Source organism: Scyliorhinus canicula, chromosome 5 (genome assembly GCF_902713615.1).
Source record: "Scyliorhinus canicula chromosome 5, sScyCan1.1, whole genome shotgun sequence".
Lineage (NCBI taxonomy): Eukaryota > Metazoa > Chordata > Chondrichthyes > Carcharhiniformes > Scyliorhinidae > Scyliorhinus > Scyliorhinus canicula.
Window position 1 is genome coordinate 47,199,119 of NC_052150.1, and position 23,135 is coordinate 47,222,253.

At 41.7% G+C, this 23,135-nt stretch overlaps 1 protein-coding gene across 1 annotated transcript in view; it reads right to left on the reverse strand.

The window, feature by feature from the left end:
• Window positions 1-19,198, reverse strand: part of rbm24a (RNA binding motif protein 24a) — a 35,207-nt gene extending 16,009 nt beyond the window's left edge. Inside the window, exon 1 of the mRNA XM_038796995.1 lies at window positions 19,086-19,198. The gene's annotated coding sequence lies outside the window, so the exon portion shown is untranslated. The remainder of the gene's footprint in view (window positions 1-19,085) is intronic.
• Between the last annotated feature and the right edge of the window lie 3,937 nt (window positions 19,199-23,135).

Here is a 23,135-nt window from a genome sequence, read left to right on the forward strand (position 1 = left end):
TTCTAAGTCCACATTGTGGGTAAGGAAAACTCCCATTACAACTATTTTTGTTGTATTTTTCTTTTGTACTTTTGTTATTTTGATATTATGGTATTCTTGCTTGTCTCCTAGGAATATTCAGACAGATCATGTTTCCTGGAGAAGACTAGGTTCCTTTTCCTTTCTGTGGTTGGCGCCTCTGGTGTTGTTGAAGTAGGGAGAAATATGTACTCGTACACACCCAGGTGTGGCCTGTTAATCCTTGAAATCCAGCCTTTCTTGGGTTGGTTTTTTATATTTACTTGGCAAGGTTTAAATATCCTTGGTTTATTGGCTCCTCAAAAGAGAATGTTCACTGCCAAGCCATGTCTTGTACCAATTACAGCATCCTTTGCCCCCCTTCTCCTGGGGTATCCTTTCATTGCTTGGAGGTCATGGGAGGCTGAAGTAGGCTTTTTTTAAACCCCACAAGGGAGCTCCTATATTGTGTAGCTTTCTCTCTTTGTTTTATGAAGGAGGGCATGCACCATAGGGCCATGTGCTCATGGCTGTATCTTGGTACCCTGTTATCCTGAGATCCCCTGCACTTGATATCCTTTTATCCTTTCATTTTCCATAAGAAGGGATTAAAATGTTTGACAATATAAACCAATTGTATGAATATTTGTTGGTCTTCTCAGTAGATATATATGGATTGATGATCACTCTGTACCAGATTTTGGGGCTGTGTTGCGTCTTGTGGTTCTAAGTAAAGTATCGCCTTTGAACTAATGTCTTATTGGATTTCTCTTTATACTTCTTTTTCTTTATTTTGGGGTGAAAGAACCGTTGACTGGCTCCCGCAGAGGTACAGGCAGATCTCATGACCGAGAAACAGACATTATAATGTGTCACTGGCGCCTCTGGTATAATTGGAGTTGGGGGAGGTACGATTTGGTGCGCGCCCGAACGTGGCACGAAAATCTTATCCTTTATTTCTTTGGCTGTACGAGCAATCACTACACATATGACATTTTACCATGGTTTCATGGCTTTATCCTCTTCTCCCCATTCTCTAATTTATCCGTTCACCGTCTTTCCTTGCATGAGTGGAGGCACCAAGTTGATTGATAAAGCTGAACCAACTGTATTGGTGTTCTGCTGTCTTTTTCTGTATTCATGTACACAGAAACATTTACACGACTGTATTCAGTAACCCTGCCACCACTGCTCTCTGAAGTAGCAAATTCCAAAAATTAATTATCCTCTGAGAAACGACATTCCTCCTCAACTCCATCTTTAAAAACTGTAATTGGCTGCCCCCGTTTCAATGATTGAAAACTTATAGATTCTCCGTGAGGGGAAGCATCTTCTCAACATCAATGTCTCAGAATTACATATGTTTCAATAAGATCACCTTTCATTCGTCTAAGCGCCAATGAATATAGGCCCAGCCTTGCTTTCTAAGACAACCCCTTCAACCCAGGAATCAACCTTGTGACCATTCTGTGACTGTCTCCCATGCAACTATATCCATCCTTAAATAAGGTGAACAAAACTGTACATAATACTCCAGTTGCCATATCTCACCAATACTCTGTGAAGTTTTTTTTTTTTTTTTATAAATTTAGATTACCCAATTATTTTTTCCAATTAAGGGGCAATTTAGCGTGGCCAATCCACCTACTCTGCACATTTTTGGGTTGTGGGGGCGAAACCCACGCAGACACGGGGAGAATGTGCAAACTCCACACGGACAGTGACCCAGAGCCGGGATCGAACCTGGGACCTCAGCGCCGTGAGGCGGTTGTGCTAACCACTAGGCCACCGTGCTGCCCTAATACTCTGTGAAGTTGTAACAAGATTTCCCTACATTTATGTTCCACCCCTTGCAATAAAAGCTACACTTAGTTGAATGTTATTTCTTACTTCTTAAGGGAAAGACTTATCATAAATTGTAAATGGTTGAGAGCCCAGTACTGTGGCACCTACTAGTTACAGTTTACCAACCTGAAAATGACTCATTCATCCCAAACCTCCTGTTTCCTGTTAGTTAGTTAATCCTCTATCCATGCTAATATACTACTCACAAAACCACGAGCTTTTATCTTGCATTGTAGCATTTTATATGGCACCTTATCGATTACATCTACTGGTTCCCCTTTATCCACTCTGCTTATTCTCAAAGAACACTAATAAATGTTTCAAAGATAATTTCCCTGCTTGATTGTATTATGAATGTCCTGTTACTACTCCCTAAATAATGAATTCTGACATTTTCCCAATGACAGATGTGAGGCTACCTGGCTTATAGTTTCCTGCTTTCTGCTTCCCTCCTTTCCTGAAAAGCAATGTTGCTAGGGAATGTTGAAAGATTACAACCGATGCATTCAGTATCTCCTTTTAGGCCCTAGGATACAGGTCATCAGATCCAGGGGTCTTGTCAGCCTTCAGTCACATTAGAACCTTTTCTCTAAGGAGTGTGATTGTTTAAAGACCCCCCTCCCTTTTGCCCTTTGATTTTCTACTATTCTTGGAATGTTTTTTGTTTTTCTGCCTTGAAGACCGATACAAAATACTTGTTCAAAGTCCCTGCCATTTTTTTCATTTCATTTAAGTATAGATGCACACAATACAATATTTCCAGCTGCAATAATGCATCTTTAAAAACTTTCCTTTGCACTACCTGATAACAGCAAGTGGGGATTTGTCCTACCTAAATAGAGATTTTATAATGAAGACCAAGAACTATTACACTTAAGAGATCAATTAAGTTGTATGATTTATTTTTCTCCAAATAAATTTTGCATGTACTTTATGTAAATAAAAGGTTCTGCCTGAATTAATAGGTTGGAAAAAATGTTGAAATTCAGAGCTTCACTACAAGAATGATAGTACAATTATTCTGGAATAAGCTTATTATCACTCAGTTTGCCCAGTTTAAGCATTGGATTCCCAAATGCCACTCTAATGAGGTTTTTAAAAAAAATATCTTTTCAAACTAGTTTTTTGGCTAAGCATTGGGATATTTGTCCTAATTTCTCCACATATCATTCTGTTTGATAATTCTCCTCTGAAGTGGCTTGGGCCATTTTGCTACCTTAAAGGTGATATGTAAAACCAAGTTGTTCTATATCTGTAATTTTTTCCTCAATAACCAAAATTCCTGAGGTTGAAAATGAGGCTCTAAATCAAATGTAAATGTTCTAAATAATTTCACATTTACAGTAACAAAATGAGACGTATAAATTAAATTGTCTTTTGTAACTTTTAATGCCTTCATTAAAGAAGGTTCATTCTCTCCCAAAAGACTGAGGTTAAACCTAATATGAATTGTAACTGTGAGCTGTTGTTTTGTTAAGAGTACGCATGTTATCATGTCCAGTAAAGGCATATCACATTTCATATCATATTTCAGTGCACATAAAAGTTGAGCACAAACAAGCTGATGGCTACCACAAATCATGTGACCTTTGGCATTTGGACCACTGACAGCATTAAGGCTCCATCGAATATCTAATTAAATATGGATATAAGTGAGGCTCACAGCCATTTATGGAATTCACACATCTCATTGTTTAAGGCTGGACCAAGAGCGAAAGACTGGAGTTTCCAGACTGTTTATCGCCATGTTTCATAAGGACAAAAGGGAAGATCAAAACTCAATGGCTATGATAAACTTCTCATTGGATCTGGGTGGACAACAAAAGTATCAACCCAATTATAATGTGATTCACCCTGGTTTAAGGGACTGCACTCTACAAAATCCAGCAGATCCATCAGTCATCAGCCTGAAAACCAGACTTTGTCATACATTCATACAGTACAAAAAGAAGCCCTTCGGCCTATTGTTTCTATGCTGCCCATTGAATACCTATCTATTCTAATCAAATTTTCCAGTACTTAGTCCGTAGTCGTGTATGCTTTGGCGTTTTAAGTGCCCATCTAAATTCTTCTTAAATGTTGCGAGGGTTCCCGCTCCTACCACCCTTTCAGGCAGTGAGTTCAGATTCCCATCAAATTTCCTCTAAATCTCCTGCCCATTACCTTAAACCTGAGGCCCCTGGTTATTGACCCCTTTACTAAGGGGAAATGTTTCTTCCTATCTACACTATCTTTGTCTTCCATAATTTTGTACACCTGAATCAAATCCCCCTTCAGCCTTCCGAGGAAAACAACCCCAGCCTAACCAGCATCTCTTCATAGCTGCAATGCTCCAGCCCAGACAACATCTTGATGAATCTCTTCTGCACCCTTTCAATCATTCCTTCCAACAGTGTGCCATCCAGAACTGCACACAGTACTCTAGCTGTGGCTTAATGGATATTTTATACTGCTCCATCACAACCTCTCTGCTGTTATATTTTATGCCTCGGCTAATGAAGGCAACAATCCCATATGCCTTTTCAACTACCTTATCTATCTGTCCTGCTGCCTTCAGATACCTATGGACATGCACACCAAGGTCCCTCTGGTCCTCTGTACTTTGTAGTGTCCTACTGTTCCTTGACGTGTTAGTCCTCCCAAAATACATCACCTCACACATTTGAGTTAAATTCCATTTGCTACTGTTCTGCCCGTCTAACCAGCCCGTCTATATTGCCCTGTAATTTAAGGCTTTCATCTTCGATATTTTCCACAACACCAATTTTTGTGTCATTTGCGAATTTATGATCACATCGCCCACATTCACATTTAGATTATTAATGTACACCACAAACAGCAAGGGCCCACCACTGATCCTTGTTGTACACCATTGGACACAGGCTCCTATCACAAAAACTACCTTCAACCAACACCCTCTGCTTCCTGCCACAAAGCCAATTTCGGATCCCACAGGCTCTTACCTTCTTGTCAGTCTCCCATGCGGGACATTGTCAAAAACCTTACTGAAGGCCACATAGACTACATCAACTACACTGCCCTCATCTACTCACCTAGTCACCTCCTCAAAAAAATCAATCAAAGTTGTTGGACATGATCTCCACTTGACAAAGCTTCGATTAATGCTTGCCTCTCCAAGTGGATTTCATTTTGTCCCTCAGACTTTTTTCCAATAATTTCCCTACCACTGATGTTAGCTGCAATGAGCTGCAAGTCATCAAGCAGCCAAAGTACTTAAATTATTCTAATTTCAAAGTTCACCTAAGGACCAATTCCTAGATAATTGACCACAAGAAACCTTGAAACTTGTTGTGGATCGTTTGCTTTACATAGCCCTCACTTCAACTTTAAATCATTGAATCCATTCAAGAAACCATAGGCGTGTCATGTGAGAGACTGGAAATCATGAATCAGAGGCTGAACTAACCGTAATCAGTAAAAGTGCCCTATCTTTGTCCGTATCCAAACTTTGTAAGTGGGGGTTTTCGTATACGTGTGAGACAAAGTGGATGACATTGCACTACTTTGGGGTAAGCATGTGAGAATAAATTACCTTCTTTACATTAAATTCGGAAAAGCTTGCTGTTGAATTATTTAATTGGAATACATATTCCCAGAGTAAGAAAAGACACACCGTTTTACATGTAAAACATATTGACTATGGGTAGTAAAAGAGTAAATACATTGGGCGGATTCTCCGTTTCTGAGTCTAAGGGCTAGGTTCTCCGCTGTCGGGATGCTCCATTGTGCCAGCAGCCCGGGGGTTTCCTGACAGCATGGGGCTGCCCCACAACGGAAAACCCACCGACATCCGCCAGCGTGATGAACCAGAAATCTGGCACGGCGGGACGGAGAATCCAGTCCAACGTTTTGATGCCAATGCAGAATCTGTGGACTTTTATGAGAGAAAAGCCGGCGCCGCACCTGGACCGATTCCGCTACCGTTCAGGGGCTACACCAGTGCCACATGGAACACAATCGATTCCAATGAAAAACGGTGCGGGATTTGCCGGGTCCGTGATCGACACTCGGGAGGCTGACAAGCTGCAGCCGCAGGTACACATTACACTCCCCACACACACTTATCCAAACCAAAAAGATGGCACTGCTTGTGCTGGAGCACATCCATTCAGCTGATGGATTGGCTAGTGATCCATGCCCGTCCACCCAGACCCCACAGCCCACCTCCTGACCATCCCTCACTACTCCTTCCGGCCCTGGCAAAAGCCCCCTGGCCAGCGGCGCAACAGTCACCAAACTATGGCGACGTTAGACACCTTCCGTACCCCCGCTCTCTCCCTCAGCAACCGCCACGCGGTTTCACGGTTTTTAAAAGCACAAGTGAACCTCGCCGCCGGGAACTCGGCCCATCGGAGGCGGAGAATCGCGGAGGCCCCGGAGAAAACCAGGTTGGGCCCGCTAATGATATGCAAACGGTGTCTACTGTACCTGCGGAGTGAAACGCATTGACGCCATTTTCAAGGTGACGGAGAATCTGATTTGGCATCAAATCAGCACCTGCCATGATTTTGGTGTCGGAACCTATTCTCTGCCCAATCGCATTTCCCAATTTAGGCGTCGGCGAACGGAGACTTCCGCCCATTATGTCTGTGACAATGTACAATTTACATAATTTCCTAGGATGCATCAGTACTTCTGAGTCAGACATATTTGTTAATTTTGTATAACTTGTATATGAATTGTATGCTGGTGGAGGGCAATATTTGGGACTTGACTTTAGCAGATATAAAGTGACACTTATTGAAACTATGGTGTGGTTGAGTTAGAAAGTATATGCTTGTAATGGTTCACTCTGTAAATAAATTAATTAGACCACATCTTGAGAACTGTATGCATTTCTGGCCATCATATTATAAAATGGATATAGAAGCACTGAAGAGAGCACAGAGAAGATTTATGAAGAAAATATCAAAAAGGTGTTGGTCAATGTATCAGTGGGGACTGGTTAGCTTAGATAGCTAGCATGTGATTCAGAATAAAGCCAAAAGTATGGCTTTGATCCCCAATCCAGTTGAGGAAGGTTTGGGACCAGCCTACTTGCCCTGTCTCTGAGCGTGGAAGGCAATGGCAAACGACTGCTGACACAAATTGCCAAGTAAATGGCTCATGATAAAGCACGGCAGACATTGAGCCAAGCCATTCGAAGGAGCACACATAACGTGACATGGTATACTTATCAGAGACAGCCTGGGTCGCTTTTCTCTTCTAAAAAGGCTGAGGAGTGACTTAATAGAGCTCTTTAACATAAGAACAAGAGAACCAGGAGCAGGATTAGGTAATTCAATCCCTCAAGCCTGCTCCATCATTCAATACAATCATGGTTGATTTCATCTCAGCTTCATCTCCACCTTACTGCCCTCTCCCTTTAACCCTCCATCCCACTATTAATTAAAAATGTATCTATCGCCTCCTTAAATTTATTTAGTGTTCCAATGTCCACTGCTCTCTGGGATAGAGGATTTCGTAGATTCACGGGCCCTCGAGTGAAGTAATTCCTCCTCATTTCTGTTTTAAATCTGCCACCCCTTGACGTTCGTTAAAACTCTTTTTTTTTTAAAACAGCACTGATTTATACTTGACCCCTCTCCTCTTCTTCTTCTTCACTCTACAATTGTTCATCTTTTTCTTCATCCCTGGAATGAATCTAGTCAGCCTTCTCTGAACTGCCTCTAATGTATTTACATCCTTCCTCAAGTAAGGGGACCAAAACTGTGCGCAGTATTCCAGATGCGGTCTTACCAATATCCTATACAGTTACGACAGCATTTCCTTATTTTCACACTCTATTCCATTAGTAAACTCCATTTGCCTTCCTTATTATTATTACTTACTGCAACTGTATACTAACTTTCCATGATTGATGTACAAGGACACTCTGACCTCTCTTTGCTGAAGCACTTTGATGTTTCTCTCCATTTAGGTAAGAAGTTGTCTTTTAACTCCTCGGACCAAAATGGATAACCTCACACTTATCCACGTTAAATTCCATCTCCCCAAATTTTGGCCCACTCACTTAACCTGCCCCGTATCCATTTGTAAATTTCTTACTTCTTCACTGTAACTTCCTTTCCCACCTATTTTAGTGTCATCTGCAAATTTGACTATAGTAAGATTCGAATGTGTTCGGAGGTATTTTAAAAAACAAATGGAAGAGGCCAACAGTTTCTTTCCTCCTAGTATGATTTCTTTAAAAAGAAGTTGCATTTTATAAATAAATAAAGCTTCTTTAGGGAAAACAGATAGGATGGGTGGATAACAGGAGGAGGAAACTGTTGAGAGTGTGAGTGAGGGCGCCACAGCCTTTACAAAACGACATGGGGATAGGGGATTGTGGACAGGGTGTGATAAGTTGCAGGAGAGCAGTGGAAGTAGGTGGAGGGTTAAGGGGGAAGTGAGTAACAGCAGAGCAAGAGGAGGATAGAAAAGTTGAATAGCTGGTTCTATGAGAGATTGGCAGGGTAATGATTGGAATGAAGGGTTGGTAGGAAGGAGAATGGGTAGAGGGGAGGTGAAAGGGTAGGGGACATGTTTGGAGCAAAGGAGCGTGGAAAAGCACAGGTAATTGCGGGGAGTGGCGGGGCGGGGGGGGGGGGGGTAGTGGTAGGAAGGGAGCAACGTAAGGCCAGATTTTCTTGCAAGTCCCACTCCAGATGTTTTCACTAGTGGGAGAGTCTCAAACAAGGGGACAAAGCTACAAGATAAAGGGCTGGTCATTGAAAACAGAAGTGCACAGACAGTTCTTATTGCAGAGGGTGTTGAATCTCTGGAATTCTCTGCCCCGGAGAGTGGCGGAGGCTGGATCAATAGAAATATTTAAATGGAAGTGGATAAATGCTTGACAGATCAAGGAATAGAGGGCTATGGGTAAATGGCATAGAAAAGGAGTTGAGGCCGGCATAGGTCAGCCGTGATCATATTAAAAGGGGCTGGTTTAGCTAAATTGCTGGCTTTGAAAGCAGACCAAGGCAGGCCAGCAGCACGGTTCGATTCCCGTAACAGCCTCCCCGAACAGGTGCTGGAATGTGGCGACTAGGGGCTTTTCACAGTAACTTCATTGAAGCCTACTTGTGACAATAAACGATTTTCATTTCATTTAATTTTTCAAATGGCGTGGCAGGCTTGAAGGGCCTGGTGGCCTACTCAAGCTTCTAATTCTTGTGTGTGAAGCTCCTGCCCCCTCCCCTCACAGGCCACCACCTGCCCTCTGGCTATCATTTTATTTTAACACATTACTCTGTGATTGTCTACATCTTTACCCCTATATTGATGTAATCATAAAAATAATCATACAACTTTGCATTGTTGTGACCTTGGTGGGACAGGGCATGCATTTGACATTTGGTCCAGAGGTTGAAAACATCCTAACATGTTTGTTTGATCAGCACTTTATTTGATTAGATTTGTGCAATTATCTTAGTGCTTGACATATTTATATATAAGTTTAATATTTATATATAAGTTTTCAAAATCTATCTTACTTTGCCTTTGGAACATGTGACAAGCGACGTGAACTTATCGCTCTGTAATTAAAGGATCAATTATGGAGAGAATTGGAGGTCAGGCTGCTCTTTTTGAATTACAATCCTGGCATAGTCAGGGGCAACTATAACATATCCACAGATTTGACCATTGTGATTGCTAAGATCGGAGAAAGACCATGAGAAACCAAATCGGGTAGGCAGATTAATTTGGAGATTCCCCAAAGCCTGATTAATGTCAAGCTTTTCCACGCCTAAGTGCCACAAAGAGAAATGGTATGGAATTTCTTACAAACACAATAAGAGGTTTTTATTAGGAGATGTCGCTCATATTATCTAAAATTGAGAACTGGAAGCCCACGCAAAACATTCTGCTGATGTCACTACAGATCATGTGACATTTCATGTATTCCATGATACATAACACCCCTCCCCTTTTACTTCTCTAGTACGACAACAATGTTCTTGACATTTTTACAACAGACCCACTTATGCATTATCTCTATACATATATACAACTTAATAAGTCAGTCTCTCAGGTGGACAGCTATTACTTTGGGTTGTACTTGACGTTCTGGAAGTTGCTACTCGAGACTTTGTAAGTGTTGTCTGTTCTTTCAGTGGCTGGTACGTCCTGTGAAGTTACTCCAGTGTCCTTCTCTATAGGTATCGGGAAGCCCTCAGAAACAGGATCTGAACTTGTATCTGTGTTTGGTCTCTGCTCAGAAGTATCACTGTTTAGATTTTCCAAGAGAAATACTTCTTGAGAAGCTTCAGCAATTTCAGTTCATGAAGCTAGTAAGTTGGTCAGTACGATGTCATCAAATTCTTTCAATATCAGTCTGCACACTGTATGATATTGTAAGTGTATGATATTGAACCTGTTGTTGCTAGGATGACAGCAGGTACCCATTTCTCATTGATAGTGTAGCTCCTTGCTAGCACTGGCTCTCTCCTTGAGTGAATACTTATCTCTTAGAATTTTGTTCCCTTCTAGTAATCTGTGCTTGTTGTTGTTGTTTGACAATCTCTGAAGTGTCAGATGGTATCAACAAGTCAAACTGTGATCTAATTTTCCTCTTGAACAGCAGCATTATTGGTGAACTCTGTGTTGTTGCACGTGCGGTGTGTCGCAAAGACATCAAGAATTTGTTCACTCCTCTTCCCAATGTACCTTGATCCACTTATGCCAGAATGGCATGTTTAAGTGACTGTAGAAATTGCTCTCCCAATCCATTTGTTGCAGGATGGAAAGGAGTTGACTTTATGTGTCATATACCATTCCCTCTTCAGTAGTCCTCAAACTCTTCAGAAGTGATCTGAGTATGTCATGATAGGGAGATTTTAGGAACATTGGTCCAGAAATGGGGTACAAGATGTAGCAGGTTGAGGAGGATTGTTAAATGTTAGTTGAATATGTGTAATGTAATTTATGTATTAGAAGATTTTTGAAAAAGCTAATAAAAATATTTATTAAAAGAAAAGATGTAGCAGGCAATTTAGGGGTTAACCAGACTGAAGGATAGGCTGCTAGCAGCAGAGTCTGAGGGATATACCCACAGCCTGAGTTAGCTTGTCCCATTCGGACTTAACCTTGTTAGTGGGAATACACAGAATGCCCCAGTTCAGCCAGGGTGATCCACTCAAGATCTGCTGTCATTTGGGACAACCTTGTTTCACCAGCCATCAGCCCATCATAGAGTCTGATGACCTATTTGTCCTCCCTGGAGGGTTAGTTGCATATGAGTGGCATAGTTCTGTTCTTTTGTATGAACAGGAGTGGGCAATCAGCCCAGACAACAATAATGGATTCAAATTTGGCCACCTCAGAGGAGAAACTTTGGTTGAGGGACCAGTCGAGCTTAGAGAGAGAGAGGCAGGAAATGCTGTTTTGAACAGTTACAGAGAAGGTTGTGGAAATCGACCAGGGACGTCATGAGAGTTGCCATAAAGGCAGACTTTGAAATAAAGATTTCGAACAAATGCCCCGACAGAAAAAAAGTGCTTCATAAATGCAAGTATTGCATTTGTCTGTTTATATAAGTAGAACAAGAGCTGCATGTTCATGTACAGTGCTGTATTATGAGAACTAGTCTGTTAACGTTAAGAAACTGCATGTAATCTGTTAGTGCTAGAGCTGAAGTAAAAGTTTAAATATTGTTTTCTTTTTGTTATAATAAAGTTTGTTTATATAATAACCAAGCCCTATTTCTCATATTATCAATCCTGGAACAAATTGATCTTTGTGCACAGTCTTAAAACCTAAAAAATGTTACGTGTCTGGTTCAGTAACTTAGCCATTGTTGAGGGCTGACCAGGCATCTATAACAAGTACAATTGCCACTTATGACCTGCTCCAATATACCAAACATCACTAGGAATATGTATCCTGGGCCAGTGTAGCCTATGTGTATTCTTTGCCATGGTTGTGCTAGCCATTCCCACAGATGTGTTGGTTCTAATGGTGGAGTGTTTCTTAGTTTTACACAGATCTGACAGTGCCCCATCTTCTCCTCGATTTGAGAATCTAATCCTGGCCACCAAAAATAACTGCGCACCAGTTCCTCCATCCTCGCCACACCAGGATGTCCCTCATGCAGTTGGTCAAGGAATTTATGAAGCAAACACAGAGGAATAATCACACAGATTCCCCATAGTAAAACTGTATTCTGGACTGTCAATTCAAGTCTTCATGTGGTGTATGGCTTGAGGTCTGAATATTTACGATATACACCTGCTATCGCTCCTTTTTGGACCATGTCCATCACCTTTCCCATCACTGGATTTGTTTTTTATGTATCTCTGAACTAGAGATGACGTCACAGATACATTATCCATGAGTGAGTCAATTTGATATTGACAAAATGTTCTTCAGATTCTTATTTGACATGTAACGGCAATCTTGACAAAGCATCACCATTTGCATGTGGCTCTGATTTATGATATTGGATATCTTACGTGTGTATCGATAATATCATAGATCTTCTATGAAACCTACTAGCTGCTAAAGAAGGAATACCTTTATACGGCCCAAGGATTGTCGTCAAGAGTCAATGATGCATCAAAAGAGTAAAATTACATCCATAAAGGTAGTGGTGAAACCTTCTTCCCCTGAAAATGATGCTAAAAGCCTCTTTTTCTTTTTTTCAATAGATTTAGAGTACCAAATTAATTTTTTCCAATTAAGGGGCAATTTTAGCGTGGCCAATCCACCTACCCTGCACATTTTTGGGTTATGGGGCAAAACCCATGCAGGCACGGGGACAATGTGCAAACTCCACACGGACAGTGACCCAGAGCCAGGATCGAACGTGGGACCTTTGCGCTGTGAGGCAGCAGTGCTAACCACTGCACCACCATGCTGCCCAAAAGCTTTTTCTAACTGAACGTTTTCTATCAGTCGTTCCTCTCCAGAAGGCATAATGTTCAAGACAACTCGCACTAACCCCGTAAGGTGATACATCACAAGTAAGTTGTAACTTCAGCTTGGGAATGTAGTGAACCAATACCTCTGATTTCTTTAAGGCATGTTTTACCTTATTACATTCACTCTCCCATTCACCTGATTAGTGCCAGACCTGTTTGCCACATAACAAAGTGTGTAAAGGCTTCAATTGTGTTGCTAAATTCAGAAAGAATTGGATAATCCCAGAAACGACCTCAGTTGAGTTACATTTTGAGGATGTGGTGTTTCTAAGATTGCTGATATCTTCTTCGCATCCTTCTGTAAGCCATCTTTAACGATGAAGTGGCCCAGATAATTTACGGATGTCTTGAAAAAGTCACTTTTGTTTTTGACTCAGAGATTATGGTTTTGTAGACTTTTTATATTTAGCTTCCAAGTTCTTCAAGTGTCTTGTTCACTTGAATCGGTGTTGAGAATGTCATCAAGGTAACATTGCATCCCATTTAGCCCACTTGGAAGTTGATCCTTAGACCTCTGAAAAAGAGCAGGAGCAGATGTCATTCCAAAAGAACATCTCCTGTAACGGAACAGTTGTGTGTCTGTCACAATAGTGAGTAGTGACTGTGATTTTGCAGCCACATTTATTTGTAAATACGCCTGCGATAGATCAATTTTACTGAATTTCTAACCTCCAGAAAGTCCAGCAAACAAGTCTTCAATGAACAGCAGTGGATCGTATTCGCCGCATAATACTGGGTTAATAGTTGTTTTAAAATCTCCACATATTTTCACTGAGCCATTCTGTTTCAATACAGGAACTATTGATGTTGCCCAATCACTTGTAGCAACTGATTCAATGACTCCTATTTGCATTAGTCTTTCTTGTTCTTCTTTGACCTATGGCCTGATGGTGTATGGTATGGTTCCAGCTTTGAGATATTTTGGCATACTGTTTTGGCTCGATTTTATGCTGAAGTTCAACTCCTGTCATTGAGCCCAATGAATCTTCAAACATCTTTGTATACTTCTGAAGTTGTTACAGGTCATTCTTTGTCTACTAACTTATAGACATAACTAGTCTCCTTCATTGTATTTTGTATCGTGCAGATCCATCGTGTTGGTAAAATCTGGATGGCCCAGCATGCTTTGGCAATATGGTCCTTCTTGCCTCAGTTCTTGCACTTATTTTCTCCACTTTAGCATTTTCCCACTGAGTGTCCTGAGTACATTGATAACATAATTGTATTCTTGCAGCCTTGTTTCTAATGGTCTCCATCTTGTGGATCATCACTCCAGGTCCTATCCGTGAAGCCTCTTTTGTTGCTTGCTCCATAGATGTGGCAACTTGCACAGCAGCTTTGAGAGTTAAATCACTATGGTAAGCAGCTTCCTCTGAATAGCTTCACTGCAGAGTCCACATATCAGCATATGACGAAAAGTGTCGTCTAGTGTTGTGCAAACATGCAGTATTTTGCTAACATTCTTAAAGTCGCAATGAATTGTAAAATGCTTTCACCTTGTTCTTGACTATGGCGGTGGAACCGAACCCTTTCTGAAATTAACAAAGGACTAGGTGAAAAATGACCTTCTAGAACTTTCATGATTTCATTAAAGGTCTTATCTCCCGGCTTTGCTGGATGAACTACGTTTTTCAGCAGCATAAAAGTTTTACACCCTACCGAGCTGAGAAACGTTGCAACCTTTAGGTCTTCAGGTGTTTGATTCGTTATGAGCTAAAGTTGAAATCTCTTCATATGAGTTTCAGTCTTCATCAAATGCATCCGTGGTGCCTGTTTTTCCTGTCATTCTGGATACCGGCTCCGAGGGTCTATCTTCAACAAACTTCCACCCTTCCGTTTATCTATAACATATGGAACAAGCAATCCCCTTATCCACAATGGAACTTAGACATTTTTGTTTTGACTGACTGTGGTTCAACATTTTTGCCCCGAGTAATGTCCTGTACAGAGTTGGAAAACTGCTGAATCCCCGTTCCCACATCCCGCCTTGCCACATGTGTGGACCTTGCAGCTGAGACTCTACCCATTTCACCTGCAAGCAAGAACTGTAGTTCTGCTTATTCATGGTTGTGTTCTTTAAAAAGAAATCTTCTACATCAGCGGTTTTGCTTCACTCGCTGTATAAATCTGGCCCTGAGAATCTTTTCTCTGCGCTCGGTGCCATCTCCACTTTCTTGTCAACGATATTCTTCAGCAATTTTGTTTTCTTGCCTCAATCCTTGTCGCCAATTTTCTATTTTGTTTAATTCTCCAAGTGCCACAAAGAGAAACGGTATAGAGATGCCAGGCACTTGGGTTTCTTACAAATACAATGAGAGGTTTATTAGATGTTGCTCATACAATCTAAAGTGGAGAACCAGCTGCCTGCACAAAACACTCTGCTGACATCACTACTGGTCACGTAACGTCCTATCAGCAGAGACGTTTTCTCTGATACATAACATTTATGATAGCAGATGCAAGTTCCACTGGTTTTACAAACAACAAAGACTTGTCCTTCTTTTGCATTGGTGGCCCTGAGGTGTTCCTTTATTATTAAATCCAGTGGTCATCCAAAGGTTCCTGCTGAACATCCTTTTTCAGTTACTATAAACCTTTATTTATATATGACAAATTAAATTCAAAAGAAAAGAAAATTTGAATTGGCAAATTATTTCAGTTTGCAGTTGGCTGATCCTGGGAATATCTCCTAGCAACAATTTTTGTTTTCAAAAGCACAGGTGGATGTGACACATTTTCCAACTTCGCATCTTTCTTTGGCTTGATCCAAATGAAAGTCAAAATGAAGATACCATCTTATTTGCTATTTGGGCAAATAGAATATAACATTCCTTTCGACCCGTCTTGTTTATTTGATTACAACGTTAAGCAATTTGGTCTAGCAGTGAAAAAGGTTACATCTAACAGGTGCTATATTTCATTCCAGGCTTAAAATGACCGTGGGTCAATTTACAGAGCTCACTGAGGATGCTGTTTTGAATGCTAGATGTTTTCAATCACTTCTGAAATAATACCTATGTTAACTGTTCTGAAGTGTCACATTGTCATATGAATCATACCATTCTCTTAATGGGCTCTTTCTTTTATTTATTTTTCTAAAATAACCATTTCTATTTTAACCTCCACAGACAGAAAAATCTAATTCTTCAAAATATAAAACAAAGCAATTCATGTAACAACAACCTGCATTTATATAGAACATTTAAAATGTCAACCATTCCCAGAAGCTTCAAATGAGTGAAATCAGGTATAACTTGACACTGATTCAAAGAAGGAGACGTTAGGAAAGGGGGCCATACCCTCCGAGCGAACTGGAAGGATACCAAGGGGGGGGGGGGGGGGGGGGGGGGGTGCTGGGGGGGGGGGGGGGGGGGGCAGGGGAAGAGGAGAATGCGTCAAGACAGAAGGAAGTAAAATGTAAATAGGTACAAAGAATCTGATGTACTGTACAATAACGTCCACAAAATGCAACTGTATATAAAACTGAAAATACCAATTAAAATATTTTTAGAAAAAAGGACAGGTGACCAAGGCTTGGCCAAAGAGGTTTTGAGAAGTGCCTTAAAGGAGGGAGAGCGGTGAAGAAGCACAAGTGCAGTAAGTCCAGAGCTTTGGACCAAGCAGACGATGATGGGGCAAACAAAGTGGAAGATGCACAAGAGGACAGAATTAGAGGAGTACTGATATCTTGGAGAGTTGTGGGCTGTAAGTGAAGGTTATAATGATGGGATTCTAATGAATGCGTCTTTTAAGTTTATTGTATTAGTCTAGAACAGAAAAACAATGTCCGAATCCTCCACCAGCAGTTAACAGAGCATTGATCATTTATTTAAGTGCAATATGCAGAATGCTGTTTTTCCTTGATCAGAGAGTGATGAGGAGCTGCCACTGTAAACCAATGCACCAGCTTTAGAACACATCATGGTGTCAAGCTGGTACTTTCAGTATAAAGACAGCATTCAATCATACCGAAAGAAGTGACAGTGGAAATTGCAGAGGCTTTGGCCATAATTTTCCAATTTTTCTTAGACTCATGGGTGGTGCCAGACGAATGGAAAACTGCAAATGTTACACCCTCGTTCAAAAAGGGATGTAAAGATGAGCCTTGCAACTACCAGCCAGTCAGTTTAAACTTGGTGGTGGGGAAGCTCCTAGAAATGATAGCTTAGGACAAAATTAATAGTCACTTGTGCAAATGTGGGCTTATAAAGCCAGCATTGATTTGGTACGGGCAAGTCATGTTTAACCAACATGTCTGTGTTTTTTGATGAGGGCAATGCTGTTGGTATGGGGTACATTGACTTCCAAAAGACAATTGATAAAGTGCAGCACAACAGACATGAGCAAAGTTAGGGCTTATGGAATAAAAGAGACAGTAGCAACACGGATATGGGATTGGCCGAGTGACAGGAATCAAAGAGCATTGGCGAATGCTTGTTTTCAGACTGGAGGAAGGTTTAATGACCTAGACCTTGGTGATCAGACGCAATTTCAAAATTTGTGGGTGATACGAAACTTGTAAATATTGTGAACCATGAGGAGCATTGTGGAATGGTAGTTGATTAAATTTAATGCAGAGAAATGTGAAGTGATTTACTTTGGTAGGAAGAATACAGGCTAATGTAAAATAAAGATTACATTTCTGGTAGGGGTGCAGGAGAACAGGGTGTTTAAATGCATAAATTATTGAGCATGGTAGGATAGTGTGAAAGCACGTTAATAAAGCATATGACATCTTGACCGTTATTACTAGAGGCACAGAATACAAAAGCAAGGTAGCAATGATAAAGTTGTATAAACACAAGTTCACCCTCAACTGGAGTATTGTGTGCTGTTTTGGTCACCACACTTAAGAAAGGATGTGAAGGCTTTCAAGAAAGTGCAGAAAAGACTCATGAGAATGATTCCAGGGATGAGGAACTTCAGTTATGTTGGGAGATTGGAGAAGTTGGAACTATTCTCCTGGGAGAAAAGTTATAGAAGAGATTTTATAGAGGTATTCAAAATCATGCAGGGTCTGGATAGAGTACATAGGGAGAAAATGTTCCCATTGGCGAAGGACAGAGAAGCAGAGGACACAGATTTATTTGGCAAAAGAGAGAATGGCGACAGGAGAAATTATTTTTCACCCACTCTGTGGTTTGGATTTGGAATGAATGCACTGTCACAGAATGTAGAGGAGGGCAGGGTCATCTGAGGCCTTCAAAAGGAAATTGGATCATGATCTGAAAAGGAAGGATGTGCAGGGCTGGCGGGATGGGGGTGGGGGAGGTGGGAAACCGTAGTGGGATAGCACAGGTCAGACGGGCCGAATGGCCTCCTTCTGCGTTGTAACCAATCTATAATTCTATGAATAGTGTTACATTGTGTACCTTGAGTTGCCCTATTATGTATTTTCTTTTAATTTATTTTTATTTACTTAATGATGTGTTGAGCTGCTCGCAGAAAAATACTTTTCACAGTACCTCGGTACAAGTGACAATAAACAAAATCCAATCCAATCCAATCCACAAGTAAGCAAGGCTCTGACCCTAAAATGGACTGCAAAATGCAAATAGATATATTAAAATTAATCCAAGTCTTAAAGATTTACTTTGCTCGTCATGTATTACTGACGACTGGTTAGACTCAGTGTTTGTGGGTGTTCTTGATCCGCGATGACTCACTAAGTATTCGCTCGTTGCTGGATCGCAAGTACACACGTAAGAGCCACAGAGACAGCCCGTGGCGCTGGGCCGGCTGCTTATTGCAGGTTATTGATGTCTTATCGATTTTGATTGATTCACAATTGCAAGAAGACAATTCTCGCCGTTTCCCTGTTTGGCCACCTAGTTCACAACAGTAGGAAAGCCTGGGGGGGGGGGGGGGGGGGGGGGGTGGTGACCATTCACGCCGACAGTGAACATGTGAACGTTTCAACATCACCCATTTAAAAATAACCAAAAGAAAAACCTGTGCCAACACTCTTAAACATGTAAAAATAGTTCTGAATTGCCCATTTTAAAAATGACACCGTAGGGACATGTATTACCTTGGAAAATGTCATGTTTTATGAAGCTATTTTATAAATACATAAATTATGAATGTACGCGTTTTATGAATATACAGAGATTATAAATATTTGATAAATACATATAGTTTATGAATATGCACACTGGGAAGGAGATGCTCCTCAGCTGAGAGTATTTCAGAGACCTCTGGGCTATCATTGACACTTGGCAAACTTGCCTCGTAACGCTTTTGTTTTTTTTTTTTGCTTACCCCCCCCCCCCCCCCCCCCCTCTCATTAAAAGTACTGGGGGCTAAATGCGAACTCACCGACTGCTGCAAGCTGGTGAATAGCGTTACCCGATCGGGGCTGAAATCGGACGCCTCTTTATTTATTTATCATCGCCAGATGCGCATCGCATCGCCTGAGAGGCGCGGTGTCATGTAGACGAGTGGGCCGGGCAGACAGGGGCCAATTTGCGCGCTGCCCCGGCTCCGTGTGCGGGGAGGGAGAGGGGGCGGGGGTGAGTGGCAGCCAGGTCCCTGCCCTGGGAGCGACCCGGAGCGCCGCCTTTCGACAGCCCTGTCTGCCAACCCTTCAGCACAGCGCCCTCAAGTTCATCGTGTTTACTTACCCGCGGAAGGGCATCCTCCCTATATCACCGATATATATATCATACTTAACCATGTTCCATTTTATTCATCATCTGAGAAACACTTTAACCTAATCGATAGCGTTGTCCACGTTTAGCTATTGAGGTAAAAACAAACTCCTCCGGCTCCCACACATGGACTAACATCATGTGCTATTATTACCTTATGGAGGAACGTGATGGGGAAGGATTCCTGGAATCATGTTGGTTTTCTTCTGTCTTTCTTCCTTTTAAAACTTGTCTCCCGCCTTTAATTTCTGAGGGAATTCTCCTGATCGTCCACTACAGTTTTGGCGGATGATCGGCGCAAAAACCCAACAAACTACGCCAGAGGTGTGTGTGTGTGTGGGTGGGTGGGAGGACCATCCCTTTCCACTTCCCCCTTCGGTCTCTGGTCATATTTGATTTGGCTTATTTTTGCCCCTTCACTGTCTGCAGGGCCGGTTTTAAGCCTATTTGACCAATTTCATCAAATTGGGCCCCGCACCTTAAGGGGCCCTGCGCCAGCGGCGACAGAGTTACCGTTTGAAGCCTTTTCTGTATTCTAAGAGGAACTATAGGGTAGTTTTTACTTTTGGGGAACGCACCGCATTACCGTCGACAAATCCTTCAGCCCTGCGCCGCCAAATCCTTCCGCCCGGGTAAGTAAGTTTCAAAATTTTAGTATATCAAGCATTTAATGTTTTTTTTTGGTTAAAGACGAGCATACTACACGAAATATAAACATACATAAATTTTTACTTTTGTAGAGTAGGGGCCCTGCCATCACTTTTCTAATTGGGCCCGCAATTCCTAGCACCGGCCCTGACTGTCTGCCTCCCATTTCTGTTAGTTCCCTTGTCTCCCCTGCATTTTTAATTGTTGCAATGGTCCTGTTTCCCTCTTCATTTGTTTGTCTCCCTATTAATTTGTCATTTTCCTCTTTGTTTCATTGAATCCCTAGAGGCCATTCGGCTCATCAAGTCTGCACCAACCCTCCGAAAGAGCTCTTTACCCAGGTCCACTCCCCCACCCAATCCCAGTAACCCCACCTAACCTTTGGACACTAAGGGGCAATTTCATCCTGGCCAGTCCAACTAACCTGCGCATCTTTCGTTTGTGAGAGGAAACCGGAGCAACTGGAGGAAACTCACGTACACACAGGGAGAACGTACAAACTCCACAAGACAGTCACCCACGGCTGGAATCAAACCCTGGTGTTGTGAGGCAGCAGTGCTGACCACTGTGCCACCATGCTGCCAATGGTTCTCTTTTTATATCTTCTCCCTTCCTCATTCTCTCTCCTTTTCCACGGTGCACTTTTTCTACATTTTGGCATCTATCTTTCCTTTGTTTTCATTGTGCACTCTACTTTCCTACACTATTCATTGAGATCTTCCTTCACCATCTCAGTTGTTTTCCACTCTTACGCCAGATCTGACCCAATGGTAGCAGTCGTACCTCTGATTCAAAAGCCATGTGTTCCAACTTGCAGTCTATACAGGATGAGCCAAATATTCTCCTGCCAACAGGGGCGAATGTTGAACCATCTGCCCCTTTTGTGCTTTTGAACCCATTGGAAGCCCTGATGCACTCACCTGGGCTGTTTAAACTTCTGATGAGCTGATTTATACTGTCCGGGACACTCCGTGATGCTTCTTAACATAGACCTCCGTGTTGGAGACTCGGGATAGAGGTGCGCTGTTTAACAGCATAAATCAACCCCCTAAATTAACTCACCTCGACCGGATAACCCACCCTCCCCCTCCTCAATCATCTAAATCACTCAATACCCCACTCGCTCATTAACCTACCGAAAATCATTGAGATCTTTACCTGAATGAAGCAGCAAATGTTGCAAAAATAGTCCTGTGCATCACTCCTCTGGATTGTTGTGCTGAAGCAGTGTAGCTGCAGCCAAGAAATCCCAGCTCCATGAATGCAAGAAAGTCAGTGAGCAGTGAACTTCACAGTCGGTGGCAATCGTCCCTGCATCACACCTGACTGGAAGATCAGGGCATCAGAATTTGAGGTGTGCAGATATCTTAGAAGGTTGAGGGGTTGGAGGAGTTTACAGAGATGGGGAAGGGGTGGGGTCGCCATGTACAATTTGAAAACAAGGATTAGAATTTTGAAATCAAGAAACCAACGTAGGTCAGAGAGCACAGGAATGATGGGGAACAGGACTTGCTGTGAGTTAAGACACGGGCAATCGAATTTTGGATCACAGGCAATCTGACAATCTGGGTTGACACTTAAGCGCAGTACTGAGTGAGTGTCACCCTGTTGCAGTTGCCATCTTTCTCATTAAACAGTCAGGAGTAGATTCATGGAGTTATGGAGTCTTTGTGCCTTATCCGAAATGGTGCCGGGATCCTGAATCCATAAGTCCAATCCAATTTCCGACATATTACATTTTCTCTACAGTGGCACGGTGGTTAGCACAGCTGTCTCACGGCGCTGAGGATCCAGGTTCGATCCTGGTCCCGGGACACTGTGTGGAGTTTGCTCATTCTCCCCGTGTCTGCGTGGGTTTTACCCCCACAACCCAAAGATGTGCAGGTTAGGTGGATTGACCATGCTAAATTGCCCCTTATTTGGAATTTCTTTTTAAAAAGACTTTAAAAATAAATTAATTAATTAAATCCTTAACACAAACATTCAAAATTATGTATTTTACAAATAATGTCTACATTTACCAATAGCCACTGGGGTCTATTCCATGTTGTATACTACGTGAAATTCTGGCGAAATCTTCCTGCCCAGAAACCTCATCACTCTCGGAAACCTGGTACTCAGTTTGTATGCCTGGAAGTCCAATTCTTCACTTGAATTTGCTGTCTTTTGTTTTCCTTACAAATCGGGTCTTATCAGATTATTTTATCTTGCTCACATTTCTTTTCTTTACTAGTTTTCACTTTATCTCTCCCAAAGCCAATAATTATAAAGTCATCTGTTTGGTGACATTGATTCAGAGATAAATATTGGCCAGGACACCAGAGAGAACTGAAACACAAAATAATAGTACTGCAGAAGCCAGAAATCTGAAGGAAAAATGGAAAATGCTGGGACTACTCAGCGGGTCTGGCAGCATCTTTCAAGAGCAAAACTAAATTAGCATTTCAGGTCAATGGTTTTCATTAGAACAAGTTTTCATTAAAATAAATTGAATGATGTAATTGGTTTGTCTTGTAACAGGTACTGCACCAGGATTAGCACTATTATTAACAGCTATGTCATTTAGTGGTTAAAAGCAAATTACTGTGGATGCTGGAATCTGAAACAAAAACAAAAAATACTGGACTTTCTCAGCATCTGTGAAGAGAGAAGGGAACTAACGTTTCGAGTCCGGGTGACTCTTTGTCAAAGCTAATTTAGTGGGTTGCCTGTTCCTTTTTAGTATTTTTTCTAACTTTCTGTATTTGAACAATTCAGCTGTTTGTTTACCTGAAACAGACCCTCAGAATTATCTGCTGTTTGTTAATCCACAAATGAATTTAAATTCAGTCCTGGCATGGCATGCTTAGTATGTGACCACTATTTTAGTTCACCTTAGCTGCTGGTTTCCATCCTTCAGATGGAGATCGTGTGGCGCAGTGGGTAGAGTTCCTGCCTATGAGCCAGAAACTCTGTGTTCAAATCCCACTCCAGATGGTGAAGGAAGGTGCTTTTATAACTTGGCCAAACAGGTTGAGTATTAACCTGTAAATCAAGCACCAATCAGGCATTAAGAGTGGCAGAGATACCT